Source organism: Brassica oleracea, chromosome C9 (genome assembly GCF_000695525.1).
Source record: "Brassica oleracea var. oleracea cultivar TO1000 chromosome C9, BOL, whole genome shotgun sequence".
NCBI classification, from domain to species: domain Eukaryota; kingdom Viridiplantae; phylum Streptophyta; class Magnoliopsida; order Brassicales; family Brassicaceae; genus Brassica; species Brassica oleracea.
Genome location: NC_027756.1, coordinates 36,276,534 through 36,282,870, shown reverse-complemented (window position 1 = coordinate 36,282,870; position 6,337 = coordinate 36,276,534).

Genomic DNA, 6,337 nt, shown 5'->3' with positions numbered 1-6,337 from the left:
CTATTCCGACGAATTTCCGACGATTTCGGCCATCAGAATCCCCCTGTTTTCTTGTAGTGAAATACTCGATTGACTTCTTCTTCCTTCAGAATCTGCGATGTGATTTGCCCGCGCTGGAATGGCAGTTTTGTAAACTTTCTGAGCTGAGGCGTTTTATAGGATTAGACTGAGAAATTTCTGAAACGGCTGGAGTGGCCGTTTTGTAAACTATCGGTATTTCTAATAATTAGATTTGAAGCTTTGTATGTGGATGAATATCTTCGCAATCTGAAACGATATACTTGTTGCTGTGACTTGTGAGATAGCGATGAGACCGGGGATGGAGGAAGACGGAAAGTTACGATGAGTAAAAGTTGTCTTTATTATGTTAACCTTTTATAATTTCGTTGACCTATTTGGCAAAAAATGTTCTGACCAAACCAAACCAAAAAACATGGAGCCCACAATAATCAAACCAAACTTGAAAACTTATGACCAAACCGAAATATAGGACCCACAAACTTTAAAAAACTTGTCCACGTGAACATTTTTAGGAGTCTTGAAACTGGTTCATTTTGATTTAATTGATGTGTAAAATTTTTACTAAATAAATAATATTTTCAAATTTTAATTCAAAATAATTATATGAAACTTTTAATATAACTATTTGAACTATATTGTTATAGATGATACATAATGTTCTAAAATTGAATAAAATGCAAAGTTGAAATTTCATGGGATCTTGCTGAAATTATTAGATTTTATTGATTGATACTATTAGTTTAGATTAAATATTAATATAAATAATAAATGGTCACATATTGTAGAATTAAATATTAAAAAGGCTCAATATATTATGGTGCTCGAAAGTGAGGTCAAAATTTTATTTTCTACAATTAATGATTGGGAATTTTTCTTTCAAAACTAACTTGACTAAATATTGTATGTGCATTGTTTTTAGCTTTTCTTTTTAGTTTTTAACTATCAATACTAATTTGCATGTTCAATTGGTCTAATCTTATTTGGTTCACCTTATTTCTCGACTTCAAATGCCTTTTTTACCACAAAATTGATTGGTTCATATATGTGTTTATTTTAACCATTACTTAAAAAATTTAATAAAATATTAAGGATTTTTTACCAGAAACTACAGATATGTTCCACAGTAATGTCTGTAAAATCATCTTTTTCCAACAAATATTTTAGATAAAAGATGATGAATTACCTCATATTTATGCTCGTTATTGCTATGTGTTTTAGTTTGAAAGAAGGTATAGTGTGTAATATTGATAATTACCATCTCCCACAATGTCGAAAAGGATGTCTCATGAATACTTTAGAATTTCAAAATAAACTTAATCCAGGTAGTATTTTCAAAGTTAATTGCTCATCCAACAAAAAAGAAGTTGAGGATCTCCACGAGATAAAATTCAATGATAAATATCAAATTTTTCTTAAAGAAAGAGGAGTAGGAAACAGAATTGTATGGCGTTGTCTTTTACGACATGGAAATAAAGTGGAAAATTCTCAAATACTATGGCGCGCTTACAGAGGAGCCATGAGGCATCGATGTGGTGAGAAACGTTCATGGATTGCTAGACTTGATGGAATTTACTTAGAAAAAAATAATAAAGCAAAGGGATTCCAACATCCTTGGGTCGTTAGTAAGCAATGAATTTTGTCTTTTTAAAAGCTATTTACATATGATGCTAAGATTTTTTTTTTTTTTTACATTGAGATAAATCACTATTTTATTTTGAGATAATAATATATAAACATGTATGAAAAATATCAGTTAATTATTTATTCGGTCTAGAATTAGAATGACCAGTAACCTTCGGGTGCTAAAAATGTTTATTTTACAAAAGATCCATGTAAAACATTTATTTGTTTGTTTACCATATGCGAAAGTAAAAAAATAATTTCATATGGTTATCACTATATTTATACGGGATGCAGATAAAATTTTTTTTTCTCCCATGTATATAAAGAAATGTAGCGAGCAAAATTAGCATTGGGATCAAAATCTGTTATATCAACATCAACGACTAAATTTTCTTTACTATGACGAAATATGTCTCAAGATGACCAAACCAACAAATTTATAAAGAATAAATCCAGATACGCGACCTTGTCTTAACGACGATACTGCGGACAAAATTATCCGAGAACATTTCCTCGAAACATAATGACTTTACCAACAGCTTTTCGAGCCAACTAAGTTTTACAGAAAAGCTTAATAAAATTGTGACACCCGTCTCATCCTCTCTTGGGAACGGTGTGCTACAAACCGAAAAATACCAAATTAAACTGATTTATAAAACCGAATAAAATGTCAAACCTTTTAATCAAATAATTTCCAAATAAAACAAGTTTGTAACTTAAAACCAAATACATTAAATCGAAAAGTTAATTAAAACCAAAATAAAATACAACGATCCCAGGACACCAATCCGTCCACATATCTAACTACTCGTCATGTTCACCTGCAAATGGAAGAAAAAATTATGAGTAACACGGGAGTTTCTCCGTGAAGTATGAGATGCTAAACACGCAAACCACTGACTTGACTAAATAGAACTCTCACTATGGAAGTTTAGCTCTAACATTAACAAACAAGACGCCTAAAGCATCACACAAACACAACACAAACAATGCGATGGTAGCATATAGCTAGTCCATACACCCTGCATCTCCTCATACGGATCTATATACATACGCTGCGTCGCTAGTACAGTCTGTCTCTGTACCCCCGCCCACCACAGCTGCGTCGAATGCCAACATATAAGCACCCACGTCCCACACAATCTGCGTCGCTAGCCCAGACCTCTCTGAGCCCCCCCCCACCAAAGCTGCGTCGCTAGTCCAAACATCTCTGGACCCCCGCCCTCGCACATAGTCCCTACTCATAACTATGTATACATATATATATATCGCATCTCTAAACATCAAACAATAAAATCAACGGTTGAATCTTCTAGACCCCTAGTTCCAGTTTACAATGAATAAATTAACTAACAATCAAGACTCAAACAATCTCAATTCAAACGGATGTATCATGATTTAAAATCTAAACTACTATAAAGAGAATTTTACACTGGTACGATATTTACGGAATAGATCCTCGCCTTAGCCATATCGGAAAACCATAAGAGATCCGACAATAGACGAGATGACACGATCAACAATAAAACTAGGGTTTCGCCATGTGTCTCGATCTTGTCAACGACACACCAGATTGGAAAAGAATAGAGACAAAACAATGAGACATGATTAAAATATAATTAGTCTAGGGTTTAAGAAACTTGCGACACAAGAAATCCATATAATCTTTGGTTAACCTTCACGGCCTGTAATCATAGTTGCGGATCTCAGCCACAAAAGTGCATGGCCCTCTCCGGTGACTCACGGTTGAGGATCACGGCTGGTCAGATTGAAACGGTGGCTCCGATCGTGGTGGTTGGTGGTGGGGATGGTGAGCGTTGATGAACTCCAGTGTTTATCAGCGAGAGGAGACGGTGAAATGATGATGATGGCTCCACCGTTCGAGAACAAGGAAGAAGAAACAAGAAGAGGAGAAGGAGATGGTGCCCTCATGGTTAAGCTCTCTGGCACAATTAATAAAGATGGTGGCTGGAGTTTGGTGAAGAAGAAGAAAGTCATAATATATATGTTACACGATTAGGTTAGAGAAATATTGAATAGGGTTAATAATAATCAAAACTGAATGAAATCAAAACAATTGGTTTAGGAACGGTTTGAAAACAAGAATTAACATTAAATCAAACCAAACTATTATTTAATACGTTACCGGATTACGGTCGTTATAATTCTTCCCCACGTAATCAGAATTCGCCCCGAATTCTAGATGGAACCCAAAAAGAACTTCGACGACACTAATGAAAAGAAGAACGAGAGATGGGAAAATAATGGAAACAAATAGAAATTTAGTCTTCTCCTATAAAAATAAAAGAGTTAGAAACAGTAAGAACTAATCGAATGATATAGGACAGACCGGTGTCATTTTTTTTCCCCAAAAACTCCTAATCTCCAAACATTGAAAATCGCTGAAATCCAAGTCCCATAAATCGCCGTCCCTGGTCAGAGCCGGGACAAAACCCCGCTCTTATACCAAATTGTAACACCCGTCTCATCATCTCTCGGAAACGGTGTGCTACCAACCGAAAAATACCAAATTAAACCGATTTATAAAACCGAATAAAATGTTAAACTTTTTAATCAAATAATTTCCAAATAAAACAAGTTTGTAATTTAAAACCAAATACATTAAATCGAAAAGTTAATTAAAACCGAAATAAAATACAACGATCACAAGACACCAATCCGTCCACATATCCAACTACTCGTCATGTTCACCTGCAAGGGGAAGAAAGAGGGGTGAGTAACATGGGAGTTACTCCGTGAGGGATGCTAAACCGAAAACCACTGACTCAGTACATAGCCCTAAGACCATGTAGGCCTAGCTCTAGCATAAAACTAGGGTTTCGCCATGGATCTCGATCTTGTCAACGACACACTAGATTGGAAAAGAATAGAGACAAAACAATGAGATATGATTAAAATATAATTAGTCTAGGGTTTAAGAAACTTGCGATACAAGAAATCCATATAATCTTTGGTTTAACCTTCACGGCTTGGAATCATAGTTGCGGATCTCAGCCACAAAAGTGCATGGCCCTCCCCGGTGACTCACGGTTGAGGATCACGGCTGGTCAGATTGAAACGGTGGCTCCGGTCGGGGTGGTTGGTGGTGGCGATAGTGAGCGTTGATGAACTCCGGTGTTTAACAGCGAGAGGAGAAGGTGAAATGATGGTGATGGCTCCAAATAAAGATGGTGGCTGGAGTTTGGTGAAGAAAGAAAGTCATAATTGTTATAAATCAATTAGTGGATGTCCATAACCGGCCCATACATCTAGAGAGAGAGTCGGCCACGACTTTGAGAGAGAGAGAGAGAGACGGCTTGGAAAAAATGAAATCATCTTTCTTTTTCCTTGTAATTGTTATCTTTCCATTATTATGTATTAGTAGTTTTCCTAATCCTAGTGAGTTTAAGTTTTGGATACTTTCCTTTTTACTTATCTTGTAATCCCCTTTATAAGAGAACACTTATTCATTAATGATAGATAGAAAACATTTAGTTTTCAAACCTTCGTTTTACAACACGTTATCAGCACGATAACCTCTAACACCCTGAGCCTAAAACCAAAATCACTAAAAACCCTAAAAACCCTAAACGAAGAGGAATCTGCCCATAAATTCAAAGAGGTCATTCTCCAAAACCGTAAGGACCCAGAAAACGATCAAGATATCAAATCGAAGCTCTTACCGAGACGAATCAGTCAGTGCAGCCCGTTTGTCGATCTAACCACTGACGCGCCCTCACGCACCGATACAGTGCGCACCAATTTGCTTTGGAACCCTAATCTGTTCTTGCAAGGGTTCCAGCTCGTGTTCATCCAATCAGCCCCAACCCTAAGGCGTTCCTGATACTAGATGAACTCAGCCTCAGCTCCATCTGTTCTCGGCTTGCATCCCGGACAGCTACAACTCGCGTTCCCGATCAGACGCGTTCCGTTCCAGCTCGCGTTCCCGCTTGTTCCAGCTCGCGTTCCCGCTTGTTGCAGCTCGCGTCCGATCGTCCAGCTTGAGGTTCTCTTGGTGGTCCGGTTCTACAATCTTCAAAACCATAAAGGTAATTCGAAATCTGAAAACATGAATCGAATCTGGTTGTTTTGTAAAGATTGAAACCCTAAAATATAATCTCTAAAATGATGAAAGCCATAGGATAATAGATCAATACCCTATGAGTAAATCGAAGCTCTATAAGTTTGATCCAAACCCTAAAATCGAGATTTGATCCATTGATCAATTAAAATCAGAACCTTGAAGGTTTTTGAATCTCAAAATTAAACTCCCTTGATCTAAGATCAAATCGAATTCCCAAAACCCTAATTTGAAAAATCGATTTTAATTGTTTGGAATTTGAAACTTTGTTTGATTGATTGATCACCTAGAACTATGATTATGATTGTTTAAACTTGAATCTTGAAATTTGAATTGATTGGCATATTTAGATTGTTTCAACACAAGCAAGCTAATCGGCCAAGCAAACCCTAATGATCTAGTTTAGATTGTTTAAAATTGAAATCTGAAACTATAGGATTAGGTTAAACAATTCTAGACATAATCATATTTGTGACCGTGTGGCCTTGTAAACTAACACTTTTTTTTCTCCTGACCAATCGACATATTCAAAGGTATCTGCCTCTTTATTAAATTACATGCGTCACATTTTTATGAAGATTGTATTACAAATTACAAATACAAGAATTTATA